A 19,243-nucleotide genomic window follows, 5' to 3' on the forward strand; every position below is an offset into this window, starting at 1 on the left:
AATCCTAATTAAGGTTAAGTAGGTAACTCATAGATAAAACCTTATTCAAGAGAAAGAAAAAAATTATTCTCATGAATTGATTTACTCTCTACAACCCGTCAACCACGACAATCTATGCCCCAATTAAGATAACCACACAAAAATCTTCAGAACTAACAGTTTAGGAAACTTAAACCTCTAACCCCCAAATTTGCATCCATCATCCTAAACCTTATGTCAAGAGATAATCTAGGCACTAAAAAAAACCATCGTACTATATAATTGTCTAAATAAAAACGAAAGATACGACCTTGTAATCACACCACACAAACAAAAAATAGGATATATTAGGTCAAAAAGACAAACAACAAAAAACACAATAATAACAAAACAAAAACATTTTATCAAAAGACGATTTTCAAAACGACGAAACGCAGTCTCAGAATCAGAAACAAACAGAATACAGGAACTTCAAGATTTAAAAGATTTGTTAAATAAAAATAAGCCGATAGACAACCAAATATAGTTTTCCGAATCAGAAGCTTCAACACCATCATCAATAAAAGATCAACGCAAATTAAGAAAGTCAAATATCAACAAACCAATACGTCTAAATAATTTGAATCAACCAATAAGACATTTTGAATGTAACACACTAAAAATTCTACGATATAAAACATGATCGAATACAACAAAAATTTCGATGATAAATCGATACTCACATTTTTCATAAAACCACAAAATGACCCCGCCCGAGGAGAAGTACAATTTTGTTACAACTTGATTGTAAATGTATTTGAAAAAGGAAATAGCCCATGTAAACAGGAATTTCTTGAAGTGAAGTAAGAATAAAACGACACATCCTTGACCACTATCTCGAAGATATATGAAAAATCACATCACACTACGGTATATTTACAATTGAAATTGCATCACCAAAGTCAAATCACAGTAGGCATCAAATACAAACAGACGATATAGAAGACGATATAGATATAGAATTCTCGAAAACTTTCACAGATTACATAAGAAATATACAACACCAAAGTTCACAATGAGCAAATTCATCATTCGCAAACGATGTTTTTTCAATCATCTATCCATCCATATTATAATTGAGAGTAACAAAGTGATTCACCAACAAAAACATCCCGACATTCAACTGTGAGACAAGAAATCTGTGTTTTCTCAAAATTTTCAAATACAATCCGTGAAAACCTCACTAGTAACGAAATCTCACAAAAGGGTAAACATGATCTACATGCATGGTTTATAATTGGTTATTTTGTCCATAACATTGATCTCATAGCACTATCAAGAAAAAGTTTTCGACCACAGAATTCAGACGATGAAACCAAATTAGCAGATGAAACAGATTATTTTTGGGACTCTGATGCGTATCATCCTTTATTTATCAAAATACCAACTGATATTTCAAGTCAAGCAATCACCATCATCTCCATCAAAGAAGACTACGATAGAATAAATCCACCTGTTAATGATGCAACACCTTTAAAATATATTGCACTGTTCACTGACAGAACATGAAATAATAGCTTAAATTCTACATTCATTACTACAGAAGAAAGTTTAAATGGAACAAGAAATCTTACACAACAATTATTCAAACTCCACCAAATTTCGCTATTGAAGAAATACTCGAAACAAGGCCAGCAATAACGCAACAAAGCTTTTCCCCCATTCATCCTACGCTTACAACTCCAAAAAATAAAATTACAGCATTTCCGCAAACAACTATACAATCCACAGTAAAACCTTCCGTTACTCCAAAAAATTAACAAAGTGTTTATCTAAAATTTCAACCAGTAACGACATCAAGACAAACAAATAAACCAAAGACGTCTAATAGAAACAACTTCTCAGATCATAACTGTAATTTTTTTGCAAAACTAAAACCACAAAATCCCCCCTATATGAACAGTCAAAGCCAATCACAATATAAAACATGATCGAACACAACGAAAACTTCGATGATACCTCGATACTCCCATTTTTATAAAAACACAAAATGACCCCGCCCGAGGACAAGTACAATTTTGTTACAACTTAATTGTAAATAATTTGAAAAAGGAAACAGCTCATGTAAACAAGGATTTCCTGAAGTAAGAATAAAACGACACATCCCTGACCACTATCTCAAAGATATATGTAATATCACATCACACTACGGTATATTTACAATTGAATTTTCATCACCAAAATCAAATCACATTAGACATCAAATACAAACAGACGATATAGAAGATGAAATATACAACACCAAAGTTCACAAAGAGCAAATTCATCATTCACAAACGATGTTTTTTCAATCATCTATAGCTATCTATCCATATAAGAACTGAAAGAAACACAAAGTGAGTCACCAACTCAAACATCCCGACATTCAACTGTAAGACAAGAAATATGTATTTTCTCAAATATATATAATGTCTATAAGTAATCTTTGACCATAGCATTTAGGAGGACCACGTTTGGGCTAGAATTTTGTGAAGTAGTAATTTTACCGGCCTTAACTTCGCGTATCAGAAGACTCGTCAATTTCGTAAAGTGGGAAATTCACCGTATTCTCAGCGGTATAGTTAGGGGTAGAAACATCGGCGGATTGTTTTCTGTTTGACGTCACCAGCTGATAAGGGTGAAATCTGAGGCTGAAAAAACTGCGAGATTAGGCTGATCGAGCGATTGTCCGGTTTAGATGCATTGAAGCTCTTGGTACAGTTCTATCGCAAATATCAGAAATTATGTTATTGGGACCAATACTCATATGGTCACAAATTGGATCCTTTTCGCTAACTGTTGCAAGGTGGTTGATTTACCGCTCCCAAATCACGTCTTTTAGTAAAACTTCGAGCAACACATTGCCAATCTAACTTCGGATGTTTGTTAGGGAATACACGTGGCTTCATCGCAATCACTAATATTGGAGGTTTCCTAGGGAAAAACTGTGGATTCATTGCAAGTAACCTCCGCTAAAAGTAGCCATACTCTTGCTGGTTGTCTGGAGGTCGGTTTTCGGCATGAAGTTCATGCTTTGGTTCTGATCGTAATGTCCGAAATTACCAATTTTATTTCTTTCTATACTTTGGAGTCCGGTCTCTTCGCCTCTTTTCTCGGTGTTTTTTATGTTGTTTTATTGGGTAATACTTCAAAAATTTGTGTAGGACAAAATGGAAAAGACATGGTTCCTCTTAGAGATCCAAAGTGAGTTGAGTTAGTTCAAGATATAGCAATGATGGTTTCTCTGATAATCTTTTTGTCAGATAAATCAACTGTAGTTCTGCTCGATTTAAGTATTTGGTCTTTTCAGTCTAAAAAAAAGAGAAGTGTTCCTGAGATAATTCTTTTCTGAAATTCATTAGGTTGTCGTTGATGAAGATTTTTCTCTCCTGGCAGTCGGTCATTCTTCTAGAACCACCTGTTCGAGAAGATTATGACCGGTGGTTTTCCTGTGGTTTTGATTGCGTTGTCCGTGAAAAGTCCTTGAAGGTGTCCCACTGGATATTTTTCAGGCAGGGATCTGGTAAGTTCAACTCATGAAGGGCGTTTTTCTTGAAGAAGTTTACTGGCCCTGCCGAATCCACTTGGATGATTAAACGCATTTGATTACCCTTTCAATGCCTTTATTCAGAAGCTTCTTTACGTCTCTTCTGTGTTTGTCTAAATTGAAGCGGATTCTGACCTTGCGTTGATTACGCTGCAACATTGTATATTATCGCACTGTCTCTGTTTACATACAAAAGATGCGAAAGATAATTAATCTCTGCATTATCTTCATTTTAATTGTTTGCAAGATTTACAATTTTACGATAAGTTGTACACATTTGGTGAAATGATCCTGAAACTTACAAGATGTAAGATTTGAGCATTTCGCTGAACATACAGCTAGGTGTCATTTGAAAATCCTCCTACCCTTTTTCATACAGCTGTTATTTTGTTCGATGCTTATAAACAGTTCTCCAATGTCTTAAATAGTATTAATTCGTTTATTTACAGAAGAACCGTTAGATTTAAAATGGTTTGTCAGTTTCATATTATATCCCTAATTTTTTAATTTTTGAGTGCAAAGTTTGGACCTTCTAAAGGGGAGAGTGTTTCAGCGAGGAGTTTTCTTAGAATGCCAATTTACTTCAAGTTGTTAACAACTAAAGCGGTTGCCAAATACCCCCAAAGTTCTTTGAATTAAATTAGAAGGGTTTAAGCTGCCCTCCTTTTTAATGCGAGATATGACATTGATCGCCGTTTTTTTGTCTGCTTTTTCAATTCTTTTCCCATTAAAAACGTTTAGTCTCAGTCTTGATTGAGATTTTTTTTCGTCGTCGAATCTTTCTGTTCGATAGCTTTTTCTCTATTCTTTTTGTTGCTCATACGCCGGATTTTTGACTGTCGGAGGTTGTGGATGATTTTGTTCTATCAGATATAGTGGTTTTTCGATATCAATTTGCGGTTACTGCTAGATGAAAAAGTCATTTCAGTCTTCCCAAGGAGTAGGTGGGTGTGCTGTGTAATTTTGTTTGATTCGTTATTGCTTGACAGCGTTTTGATAAAATGTTCCTTTGTAGCAGCCAATTCTTTTTATATACAATTGGTAGAAAAAAAAATAAACGGTGAAATAATATCAAAGCTTGAACATTACCAAGTGAAGTTCAATATTTCCGACGGAGATAATGAAAAGGTCAATTTCACAAACGAAGTTTTGTGTTATGACCTATTGGTTTTACTCATAGAGTAATTTCATATAAGGTACACCGTCTGTTCGCCACGCTATCTTATTTTCCGCCGGATAGATTCGTGCAACTTCTTAGCCTAATACCGATCTTAATCTTACTCTTAAATCTCCTAGTCTCAATATCTCCTAGTCTCAAGACAAAAGAGTAAGATTAGGATCGGTAATTGACTACGAAGTTGCACGAATCTATAGGGCCAAAAATAAGATAGCATGTCGAGCAGACGTTGTACTTTATCTGAAGTTGCTCTATGAGTATAACCAATAGGTCATAATTCATTTGGTGCGACTAAAAGTCTCGAACAAGACTTTAACCAACTTAGATTTAGACAAAAGAACTAAGAATTAGACAATTGCAAAACTGCAAAAATGTTAGACGGAATAAATAATTCAATAGAAATGTCTCTACGTCTCAATAAATCTACGCCAATTTTCCTAACAATACAAGAAATACCAGGATCAAAAAGGCCAATATCAAGGCGTGAACAACGATCAGGAAACTGACCACTCTACTACATGATAGTACGACGGAAACCGGAACAAGTTTTTGTATATACAGTACTTTTTCTTGTACTTTACGCAGTAAGTTTAAGTTTTCATTTACTGCCATGAAGAAAAAAAATTGAAGAAAAAATTCTTCAAGAACCTTACTGGTGCTAAACCTACTTTCTATGCAATAACGACTGATAGAAAGAGCACAAGTCGTTCGCCCCAAAATCTGCAGTAAATCAAATTTTTCAACAAATAATTTTTTAAATACAAAATACAAAAATTAGTTAGTATTAAAAATCATTGTTAGTTTCATAACTTATCAGAGTTTCCTCATCCCAGCTTCATCACCAAAAAAACACAGCAAAAATTCAAGAAACTAATATCATCAAAAACTTAACTTTAAATTTTTTTAGACTCAGAACATTAAAACTAAGAATTATCGAGGCTTATCCTTGATTTCCACATTTCAGTTTTCTTTAATAAACAGATCATCAAGACTTCCCTTGGATCTTTCATTTCAAATAAAACCTTAAAATAAACTGTTTTATTTCTGATCATCAAAGCTTTCCTTGAAACTTTTGAAAAACTAACTATTTTTTCTAAGCTAAACAGTAAAGAACTTCGGTTACTCATCCTTCACTTGAGCCCTTCCTCTTTGATGACCCAGGCTAAAACCCTTAACAATTAGTAAGTCACAAAATAGTATCTAACGATCTACTTGTGTTCTAAATAAACCTGAACCTTGTGGATTGATTTACTATTCTCCAAACCTCGATCACAAATTACAACCCTTAGGTAAGATTAAGTAGGTAACTCATAGATAAAACCTTATTCAAGAGAAAGAAAAAAATTATTCTCACGAATTGATTTACTCTCTCTACAACCCGTCAACCACGACAATCTATGCCCCAATTAAGATAACTACACAAAAACCTTCAGAACTAACAGTTTAGGAAACTAAGACCTCTAACCCCCAAATTTGCATCCATTATCCTAAACCTTATGTCAAGAGATAATTTAGGCAAAAAACAAACAATCGTACTATATAAATGTTTAAATAAAAACGAAAGATAGGACCTTGTAATCACACCACACAGACAAAAAATAAGATATATTAAGTCAAAAAGACCAACACGAAAAAACAGAATAATAACAAAACAAAAGCTTTTATCAAAAGATGATTTTCAAAGTGACGAAACGCAGTCTCAGAATCAGAAACAAACACAATACAGGAACTTCAAGACTTCAAAGATTTGATAAACAAAAATAAGCCGATAGACGACCAAATACGTTTTTCCGACTCAGAATCTTCCACACTATCATGAATAAAACTAAAACGCAAATTAAGAAAGTCATTTATCAACAAACCAATATGTCCATATAATTGGAATCAACCAATAAGACAAATTGAATGTTACACACTAACAGTTCTACAATATAAAACATGATCGAATACAACGAAAATTTTGATGATAAATCGATAACCCATTTTTCATAAAACCACAAAAAGAGCCCGCCCGAGGTGAAGTACAATTTTGTTAAAATTTAATTGTAAATGTATTTGAAAAAGAAAACAGCCCATGTAAACAAGAATTTCCTGAAGTAAGAATAAAACGACACATCCCTGACCACTATCTCGAAGAAAAAAAGCCTACACTTTTAACTCCAAAGATTAAATTTACAGTATTCCCGCAAGCCAGTTGCAAAATTCAAAACAACAAAACCCCCTATATGAACAGTCAAAGCCAATCACAAGCCAAAACAATAATCAAAATGTACCACAACAAACCTCTCACACAGTTTTTTCTAACGATCAAACACGAGCCACAACAGATCGTAGCAAAATTATCCATTTTTCCAGTAAAATAAAGACATGACATATAACCATCACACAAAGAATCAACCACATTATTCAGAAGATGAAGAATTCTATAGTCAAAATCAACAACGATTCAGTACAAATCAACAAAAACAATTTTTGGAACATTGATCAACCAGATCCTATTTGTCAACCAGATCTTTTAGAACCACATACACGAAACGAACAAACACGACAAACAAGACATAACCCAACGTCATTTAACAATAAATTTCAATCACAAAATTCTATAAATACACAAAGTTATCAAACAACTCAAATGCAAAAGGAAATCACATTACCATGCTATTTACAACAACATGAAATAACAAAAACACAACTTACAATTTTTTCTCAGAAACCAAATGCCGTAGAATCACTGCAAATGACTATGAATTCATACGTAATGGATGGATCTTCTATGCCTTCAAAAAAACCACTAATGATTTTCACGGGAACAGATCCTGAATCCTCAGTAGAAGATTATTTGAACGCGGTCACATCGAATTTAATTTTAAATAAAGGACCTGGACCAGTAAATACGCCACTTCATCAAAATTGGATACATAGACGCACAGCTCTAATACAAACCACACTTGATGGCGCAGCCAAAATTGGTTTTCGTTTTTACCTATAGATATTGAATCAGATTGGAAAAGATTCACATAAAAGTTTTCAAAAATGTTCGACTCTGAAAGAAACCAACAACATCAAAGAGTTTTATGCAATGAAATTCGTAGAATCCCTAATGAAACTATTAAACAACTTGCAGTAAGAATCGAAACATTGGTAAGAAAAGCCTTTTTCCTTAACACGCAAGACTATAAAAACACATGACAGAAATTCTAATATTGATTATAACGCCACAATTTTGAAAAATAGCGATAAACAATAAAGCATCGCATCCATCTTCAATTCGAGAACCCAAAATAGACTTCTGAAAACTAGTAGATAAACTAGAACAAGCAGAAATCACTAAAAAGCCTGGAAGAAACAGAAATTTAAAATTAAAATACGTAAGCAACATCCATACAACTACATCACAAATTAATAACCTTCATGACTCTGACACTGAGCTAGCTTAAAAAATTACTCAAATATTAAATATCTACGAGAAAAATCCAATTTTTAAGGGCAAACCATCATTCAAAAAAAAATGTAACTATTGTTGTAGAAATGGACATAGCATTGCTGAATGTAGATCCAAACAATAAGATGACCAGAACAAACTACAGAAGTAAAGAGCACCAAATAAATCATTTTATCAATACATGAAGAAAGACCAAAATTTACCCAATAAAAACATTCACAGTAAAAATAAATCAGGAAAACCAATTCCAGATAACTATAATACTTCTAGACAACAATCACCTTACAGAAATAACTACCGCGGAAGATCTCCAAATCGAAGAAATTCACGAAAACTCTCACAAAAAAGATATAGCCGATCAAACAGTCAAAACAATCAATATCGAAATAATTATTCAAGATCAAACTGAAACCGAAATAATTACTCCAATTACAAAAGAACTTATTCACATTCAAACTTCCGGCATATATATACTATTCAAAAGACCGTTCTAAAAATTCCTCATAAAACCGAAACAGAAACTACTCAAACAATAGGAATAAACAATACCCAGATAACAGATCCCGAAACTACACATACAATAGATCAAACTACAATATTTCTCACAATAGATAACGCAACAATTCAAATAATCAAAATTCCGATTACTCAAACTGACAAAGAATATATCCCATAGAAATAACACACAATTGTAAAATTCACAACAAAACTAGAAGAACCCTTAACTGGAGAAACCCACTCAGACCCTCCCGGTATTGATAAAACAGAAAATTCAGAATTACAACTAAATCACAGAAATTGTGAATCCACAGATGATGAGAGCGAAACAGAAAAAAGCTTTCAATAAAAATGCTTCAAATTGAAAATAAATACGAAACAACAATCGAATCGAATTATTACCAAAACAATAATATTTATTTTCAAAATTCCGATAACACTCAAAACATAAACGACTATACTGATCAAGCACTTACAGGAAGTTCAATTACAAACAAAAAATATCAGAATACAACAAATAAAGTACAACTAACAAAACAAAAAAATTTGGACAATTCCACTTCTCTTAGAAAGTTCAAAAAGGAAAGATTTTCAATCACCAGACCTCGAAACTGATTTTTTAATAGATTCAGGAGCAGATTCAAATATTATGAATATTCCCACATGGAATGAAGTACAAACTTTACATCCAAAATTAATACTTTCAAAGACCTCAAGCAAATTAGCTACAGCACAAGGATCAAGTTAAACAAATTTTGGAAAAGTTCAAACATTCGTTGTTCCCACTCGAACAATGGAACAAAATAAACTTTTAGCTAAACCTTTCAAACAAACATTCCATATCACATAGATTAAACCCAATATCAATGGAATACCATTTGTTACTAAATATATCCCCACTAATAATATACTAAACAGCGATATACATAAAAAGGATAAAAATACAAGAATGAAAAACACGTCACTTACATTCTTTCAAAGTTTAAATAAACATCATCGATATTTCTCCAAAATTTACCCTATATATATAACCAAGAACAAAAACACCTGCAACCACTAGCAGGATCTGTATATAACTTCTCAATAAGTCAAGACCACCACTGCGATATAAAACAAAATAAACAACGAATATGCTTGTCAGACCTTGAAGTCAAGCCAATTCATAAAAACTTCCGAGTAAGAACCTCATCAATTAAAAACACAAAATATACAAACTCAGATTTAATTTCATTAGTTGTATACAACAACCCTCTATATAAAATAACACTAACTCTAGGAATTTTAGGTTATTGTGAAACAAATGCAACATTTTCTGCCACAATAGAAATAGCATACAGAATAAATATGATCTTGAAATTTTAGGATATATGCCAGTCAACACTTTTTTATGAAGAATTATCAATTAAAAAAATAATAAGTGATATAAAAAGAAACACAGACTATTTTACAAAAACAACTGATTTTAAACCAACATTTCAAATATCGAAATATACCACTGAACAACAACAATTCCTTACAATGTTCACTTTTGAACACTCTCAAATTATACAGAAAAAATTTTGAACAACTAGCTGAACTACTACTTAAATACCCATTATTTAACGTTACATCTAAATTCGATATTGGAAAAGTAAAGTAACCACTACATCTACCTCTAAAACCTGACGCAACTTTCAAAAATCAACGAGCAAGTTCAGTTGCAATTCAATTACAAGATAAAGTCAATAGAATACTAGATAAATTAGAGCCATACGAAATCATTTCTCAAATGAATAAAACAGAACAACCAAAAGGAAATTCATTCATAAATCCCGTTATTATTTAAGCTAAAGGAGAATCATTAAAAATCATTTTAGACGCAAGTTACCTCAATTTTATCATTGATGAATCTAAATTTAATTGGCCCATAGAACCAATTCAAGTATTTCTCACAAAAAAAACGGAAAACACTTTACAACAGCTGATATGAACAGCGCATACAATCAAATGCCATTTGGTGAACAATCACGAAGCTTAACAAAATTCGTTATTGGAAATCAACAATACGAATTTAATTGACTTTTCTCCTGGAATTTCCATAGGACCAGCAGCATTCTCAGCAATTATGAGTAAAATTTTGACCCACTCTCAGTAAAAAATTCATAACATTAATAGACGATTTTTTCATGCAATCAGAAACAAAACACGAAATGTTTATGTTTTGGATAAATACCACCAAATACAACTTAAAGAAATCATGAAAGCAGCCCCAGACAAATCACAGTTTTTACTCACTCGTCTAAATTCCGTGGACATATATTGCAGAAAATACAAACACTCCATTAAAATCTCGCATAGACGCAATCATGAAACTTCAGTCTCCCTCAAATAAAAATAAAATCCAAGAATTTCTTGAATAGCTAAACTTTTTAACTAAATGCGTCTATAAAATGCAATTAATTTTAAGACAATTTTATAACATTCTCAGACAACAAAATAACTTTGAATCGACAACAGAACATCCGAAACGATTTGAAGAAATAAAAACACTTCTCGCTGAACAAATATCAATACTATTCCAGACCTAGATCATCTATTTTATGCTATATTAAACCATTCAAACTTTGGCATCGACACATCATTATCACAATCACATTGTGGAACAAATAAAATGAACTTTATTTCAGCAAACTCAAGACTATTTACACAAGCTGAACTTGGACTCTCTACACTTATGAGAGAAAGAACAGCTATAAAATAAACTCTCACAGAATATGAATTTTTAATACTCGGATCAAAACATGGTCAATTCTATTTACAGACCATAAACTTATAATTTTTCTATTTACAATAAATCAAATCCAAACCACAGAGTTCATAGATTTCACTCAATTCTATTGAAATTCACAAACATACATATAAATTGGACTGCAGGAAAAAACCTTGCATTGCCAGACACACTCAGTCGAAACACACCACCTGAAATACTAACAAGAAAAACAAAAGAAAAAATACCCCAAAATAATCAGTTTTTCCTGAAAAAGACGAAACATCAGCACAATTGGAATGCAAATTTGCAGTAAAAACTGATATTGAAGATCACAAATAAATAATTTACACTTTCAATTATATCTAGATTGCCAAAACTATCACTACGAAGTAGACTTATTAGAAAACTCTACGTTTAAACCGATACCATGTTCATTATGGATCAAAAACAATTCACAACAAAAGCTCCTTAAGCAAAAAAAAACAAGGAAATAATGTATAGGACAGACCTATTCCCCTTAAAAGAAAAAGAAAATTTAAATGATATGATAAGTTAATCAAGACCTCCAGATAATAATTCGAAATCTACAATAAATCAAGTTTCTAACCTACTTGACCCTCTAGATAACATACCTCTTTCAAAAATAGAAACTGAAAACCAGCCACAGAAAAGTTTACACTTGAACTACTATAAAAATACCAAAACCTTGAACCAGTCATTAGACAATTAAAGTCTTGGCATAACTATAAAACAAAACCCTTTAAACCAGATATCACAATTCTAGGAAACAAAACATTTCTTAGAAACTTCAGAAAAATTAAAAATACAACTATAAACGAGAACACCAAAATTTTAGAATAACAGACACCTGAATTAAAAGTATCCTATTTACCACTAAGTATGATACTCTTAGCATTTCACATTTCACATTCCTTAAACACAAAAGGACATGCAGGATCAGAAAAAAAATACTCAACAATTTCAAGAACTCCTTACAAAAATGAATACAAAACAAAGACAATCCTCAAAGACAAAGTCAAATTTTAAGAGAGCTTGCAGAAACCACAGGACTTTCAGACACCTATACATAAAACTACAGTGGATATTTTAAAGATATAAAAGATTACATATATTTAAACTGTGAAAAATACCTCCCACAAGATATTTGGATCAAAGTATTATACAAAGATTGCATAACATGCCACTTAAATAAACCAAACCAACATCAAAAACAAATAGCAGAAAAACAAGATTTTAAAGGACAAAGTTTATATTTCAACCACAGTATCTCATTTGATACAAAAGGACCGATATCACCCTCTTCAGAAGGAAACTCATACATAATGGTTATATTTGATGCTTTTACACACTTTGTAGCACTCAATCCAGTACCTCCTTGTAATGCCTATTATGCATATAAAACATTTTACGAACACTGGATAGCAAATTTTGGGTTAAGGGAACTCCTTGTCACCGATAATGGCACTGAATTCATAAATAATGAAATCATCACAATATGCCATATAGACAACATTAAACACAAACCACGAACATCTCATGCCCCATGGACTAATGGTTTAGTCGAAGGAATCAACTGTTCACTGCAAGAGTACCTCAGATGTATCATAAATGGAAATGATACAAAATACACCGAATGGTCAACAGATTGAAAATTATTCCCCTTAGCCTATAATTCACAGATAACAACAACCCTAGGACTATCACCTTATGAAATGGTTTTTGATCAAAAACCACGGAAACCAATAATATTCACAGCAAAATCCTCAAAAAACACAGAAGGTTATTGCCAACCTAAAAAAAATCAATTTTTTATAATCTACCATTTTATACACACAATGCAACACCCCATTCTGACACCCTTTCATTAGCCGACACTTTGCAGACTTCAAACATATATACAACTTTAACTTAAACACCTCCAGGTCAACAATAAGCAACAAGCTCAAATTTGACAATCGAAATAAACAAAATCTGAATATAACAACCCTCCTCTATCAACGAGAACAAAGATCAACAGTATTGTCCCAACTTACACTCCAAATTCCTCTCAAGGAAAAATTTTAAATTAGCCTGAAGCAAAATTAGGACATGATCATTTAGCCTAAAGTACAAATAACTCTTGAATCCCCCCAATCTTCCCATAAAAAAACTAGAAAGCTCATTCTTAGACCCTCAAACTTCTCACCACCAAAAACTGCCTATACCAACCCACTTGTCAAATATTAATAAACAATCCGACCACACTCAATTTTGGCCTCAGAAATTAAAAAATAAATCAGCAAGACCGAATCATTTCTCAATTGCTTCCTTCTCGATCAGTTCAACCCATTAAAACAATAATCTCAAAAATGTTTCCCTTCTATCAATCTTTTTTCAAATCAGTGCAGTTTTTATTAAAGACATCATTGAAATATTTCTCTTTCTCTTCATTGTTTGCAGTTTTTTTTCACAATTTTTCATTCACTACAAAAAGCCTTCCTCAGTTTTGCAAAAATTCTCGAACACCTCAGGTACGATATTTCAACAAATATTTAAACGTTAAGACATCTATTCAATAAGAAATTTTTTCTTCTCTTAGTGATACTTTTTGCGTTTTTAGTCTACTTAATTATAACAAAAAGCAAATGTTGAAAAAAGGCAATAATAATGTTTGCGCTTGCAACAAAACTTTTAATCATTTTATAGAAGAATATTATAATCAACAAAAAATTTCTCCATAAGGAAAAAATTGAAGAACCTTTCAAAATTGCTAATCAACAACCAACACAACACTCCCCAACGACTAAGACACTCCAAGAATCTCCAACAACACCAAAATCCAGTCAGAAAAATGAACCCCACTTATCAACGCGTATTTCCTCTCAAGAAAACCCTATACATTTGAAGAAGGACACGCATTATTGTCAGAACCTTTGATACCCGTAGTTCGCCACGCACCTCTAAGCGAACCACAAAAAGAACCAACAGACAATAAATACCCTTCTCTCTAAAAAGACCTTACTAGAACAAGACGCCCTAGTCAAAACCAAAACCAGACATCTACAATAGATAGAAAAATCATACATCCAAGACGTAATAGAAACTTTGTAACTCCCAGAGTTCATGTCAATATACCCTCATCACCAACCCCAAACACTTTAGATCTTTCCAGTAATACAATTCAAATTATTACTCTACCATTACAATGTACCTCACAACAAAACTACACATATACCATCGGATTACTAACGATCAACCCTCACTTCCGAACAAAGTCGTGAAAATCGGTTTAACGCCCCAACTTCAACACAGCGCCTCCCACATTGGATGATACAAGCATTCACTCAAGATGAACCAAACTTGGTAAACGACCCTATAGAAATATCATCGGATACATCTGTGTCATTACCAGAAAGCTTATCACTACCTTCAACCCCTTCAACAATACGTCAAACCCCAACAACAATATTTCCTCTGATTTTCCCTTCAAATTTAGACGATAGATATAAAGAACATTTAACCAATATTATGCGCCTACGATTAGATTGGAATACATTCGTAGCACCCCCTCCCTTATTTGGTCTACATCTTGATAGCAACAGACTACATAATTGGGCACTCAACAGGTTACAATACAGACACGATAATCACAAAACAATACAGACACACAACATACAAATCCTTACGCAATACAATTTAACATATTAGTATTTAATATACTAACTCAGAGCAAAATTTTCAGAGAAATAAGTACCATGTTCCTCCCAAGTCTCAAATGGAAACAAAAATCGACTCGATCATGAATCTTTCTATCAAAGCAATATAGAATGACTTTTACATCTCAACCCTGAAGATAGTAAAAACGAGCTTCAACTATTAAAATCAACTACCAATAAAAGCACAAACCAAAAATTGGTAAATTTTGAAATTTTCCAGACTCTGCACATCAAGCAGAACTTGAAAGATACCACGGCCATATAAAACTAGACGACAAACACCCGTTTCACGGCGCACAGGGACAATTAATTTATGATCTCCGTTATAAAAATTGGATACCACATCTTGGAATAAACACAACTTCTAACTGCAAAGCTGACACAAAAAAAAGAATATCAGGAAAAAATGTTTTTGATTGGAAAGCCCAACTAGAAAAAGTACAACTAACACGAGATTGAAAAGACGACACAATAATTTATTAAGGTATACGATTATCTTGCAAAATGACCAAGGTTATTGCGATTCAGCAACAAGAACACGAGCAGCTATTGTTTGCTTCCCCGAAGACACAAGTAAAACATTTCAAGTTGCAAGATTACACGCAAGAATGATAAATTTTCATCACAAAAACTTCATTGAATCAGTCCCTAATGATAAAGTAAGCCCTGATAAAATCCGACAAAACAAAATTGTGATAAAAATATCAATGGAATAGAAAATAAACTGACAAGTTTTCAAATCTACCCCGAAATAGAACTCGCTTGCAATTATAGAACACCATTTTATAAAACACAATACTCAGAAATTTTTGTCGCATACGAAAAAAGTTTTGTCATGAAAACAGGAAAATAAAATTACTTAGTATTACATACCTAATGTATCACAATAGAAACGACGAAAAATCATATATCCCAGCATCATTTCTGAAAAACACATGAAATAATACTGGTGGAAAACTTTGCCCACAATACAAAAGCAGAACACGTTTACAAGAACTATCACTCATCAACAATACTTATTTTGGTGCAATTCATTATGGTATTCACTTAGACATGAAATTGGAATATACAATAAGCTGAATTTTTCAAGAAATGTCACTATCATAACTAGAAACGCTTCATCACTTATGTGAACTTGAACGAACACAAGTTTTACAATACCTTATGCAGGATATTTTTTATCAGGCAACAGTTCAAATTTTATAGGTTACGAAGGAAATAAATTATAGTATTACACATGTACGAAAAAAAAGTGATCATCATTATATGTTTTTGAAGATGAAAGATGTTAGAAAAAATCCCTATATTCTACAAAAACAAAATACTTTTTGTTGACACATTTTCTGAACAAATAGATTTTTTTGTTACAGTCGTCCCAAGTGGATCTGAAAACAGCCTTAATGTTGTACAGCTAATTCCAAATGATGATAGATACTATTATCTCACACCATACCCTACACTTATGCCACCATTAAAACAATTTTCACCAGAGAGTATCAGAGATTTTGCTAGAAACCCAAACATAGATTTACAATCAATAGGTATATACTCTAGAATCGATATACAACATCATATTCGCACACAACAATTTCAAGAACTCCTTACAAAATTGGTTGCAATACAAAGATAATCCATTGATCAAAATTAAGGAAAGCTTGCAGAAACCGCAGGATTTTCAGACATCTATACATAAGACTACAGTGGATATTTTAAATATATAAAAGATTACATCAATTTAAACGGTAAAAGAAACCGTCCACAAGATATTTCACTTACACAAGCAAACAAACAAGCAAGTGTAGCAAGCAGATTATTCGCAGGACTTTTAGAATGTTTTCGACCTCAAATAACAAAATTATTCTAGGCACTCAAATAAGTGAATACAACAAAAAACTATCAACAACACCAAATGCATATGATAATTCACAAGGCAACAAAAATTTAGCATGTACTGCACCACAATCACACAATTTTCATAAAAACCATCCGTTATCTTTGGTACCACGAAACTATAGAATTACAACAGTGACAGAGCACATCTGTACAATTCATAGCTACCCTAAAAGTCCAGTTACTCATATAGTAGCCCATCAACCGAATTTAGAAGAAATATACGGACAAATCAAAGAATAGCCACATACCACTAAATTCCGTTCTCAGAACAACCATCTTTTAGCCCACGATGAGCCGCCAGATTGTATCTCTCAGCCGTTTCTTTCTTACCCATCAAATTTCCATTGTCACTCTCCTAACATATCAATCTCTGATCTCACTCACTCTCCCAGACCATCATACACTAATAATTCGCCAGACATGGATTCTGATGATAATTCCACACATACGGTTTTTCATACAATCTCACAATTTATAAATTCCGATATTGAAACACCAGATGAATTCCAAATTTCCGAGCCCATCCTGTCCACGTTTTCACAACCTCCCATCCGTCCACTCCACAACCCATCTCCCGATTAAACTTCCCCAGCCCCTTCTTCCTACACCAAACGCAACCCCAATTCTCTCCCCAATGACCAGCGACCAACCCCACCCCCTAACCTCGTCAACAGCATCTTCTATCTTCTCACATCATACCCTACACTTATGCCACCATTAAAGAAATCTTCACCACAGAGTATCAGACTATTGCTAGAAACCCAAACATAGATTTACAATAAATAGGTATATACTCTAGAACCGATATACAACATCATATTCGCACACAACAACTTCAAGAACTCCTTACAAAAATGGATACAATACAAAGATAATCCATTGATCAAAATTTAAGAAAGCTTACAAAAACCGCAAGATTTTAAGAGATCTATACATAAGACTACAGTGGATATTTCAAAGATATAAAAAATTACATCAGTTTAAACGGTGAAAGAAACCGGCCACAAGATATTTCACCTATTATTTTTTTCAGTTTTCTAAACTAAAAAAACGAACCTCTCGCCTTTCTAGGATGACCCTACTACATCTTAGAAAAATTGATCATATTATACGGAATGCTTAATTTTTTTTGGATTTCTCTTCTCATTATTGAAAGTAATCTATACCAAATGCGCAATACACACACAAGCAAACAAACAAGCAAGTGTAGCAAGCAGATTATTCGCAGGATTTTTAGAATGTTTTCGACCTCAATTAACAAAATTATTCTAGACGCTCAAATAAGTGAATACAACAAAAAACTATCAACCACACCAAATGCATATGATAATTCACAAGGCAACAAAAATTTAGCATGTACTGCACCACAATCACACAATTTTCATAAAAACCATCCGTTATCTTTGGTACCACGAAACTATAGAATTACAACAGTAACAGAGCACATCTCTACAATTCATAGCTACCCTAAAAGTCCAGTTACTCATATAGTAGCCCATCAACCGAATTTAGAAGAAATATACGGACAAATCAAAGAATAGCCACATACCACTAAATTCCGTTCTCAGAACAACCATCTTTTAGCCCACGATGAGCCCCCAGATTGTATCTCTCAGCTGTTTCTTTCTTACACATCAAATCTCCGTTGTCACTCTCCTAACATATCAATCTCTGATCTCACTCACTCTCCCATACCATCATACACTAATAATTCGCCAGACATGGATTCTGATGATAATTCCACACATACGGTTTTTCATACAATCTCACAATTTATAAATTCCGATATTGAAACACCAGATAAATTCCAAATTTCCGAGCCCATCCTGTCCACGTTTTCACAACCTCCCATCCGTCCACTCCACACCCCATCTCCCGATTACACTTCCCAAGTCCCTTCTTCCTACACCAACACAACTCCAATTCTCTCCCCAATGACCAGCGACCAACCCCACCCCCTAACCTCGTCACCAGCATCTTCTATCTTCTCACACCATACCCTACACTTATGCCACCATTAAAGAAATCTTCACCAGAGAGTATCAGAGCTATTGCTAGAAACCCAAACATAGATTTACAATCAATAGGTGTATACTCTAGAACCGATATACAACATCATATTCGCACACAACAATTTCAAGAACTCCTTACAAAAATGGATACAATACAAAGATAATCGATTGATCAAAATTTAAGAAAGCTTGCAAAAACCGCAAGATTTTCA

General features: G+C 33.1%; 1 protein-coding gene across 5 annotated transcripts in view; it reads left to right on the forward strand.

Moving 5' to 3' along the window:
- The window catches only part of LOC134839122 (LIM and SH3 domain protein 1-like), a 95,908-nt gene that overhangs the window by 65,636 nt on the left and 11,029 nt on the right, over nucleotides 1-19,243 (forward strand). Inside the window, exon 1 of one of the 5 annotated variants that reach the window (XR_010162367.1) lies at nucleotides 3,787-4,015. The exons of the other annotated variants lie outside the window; for them this stretch is intronic. The gene's annotated coding sequence lies outside the window, so the exon portion shown is untranslated. Of the gene's footprint in view, nucleotides 1-3,786; nucleotides 4,016-19,243 lie in introns of those variants that run through there. 5 annotated transcript variants of the gene reach the window in all.

The sequence above is a fragment of the Symsagittifera roscoffensis genome, chromosome 2 (genome assembly GCF_963678635.1).
Source record: "Symsagittifera roscoffensis chromosome 2, txSymRosc1.1, whole genome shotgun sequence".
In the NCBI taxonomy this organism is placed as follows: domain Eukaryota; kingdom Metazoa; phylum Xenacoelomorpha; order Acoela; family Convolutidae; genus Symsagittifera; species Symsagittifera roscoffensis.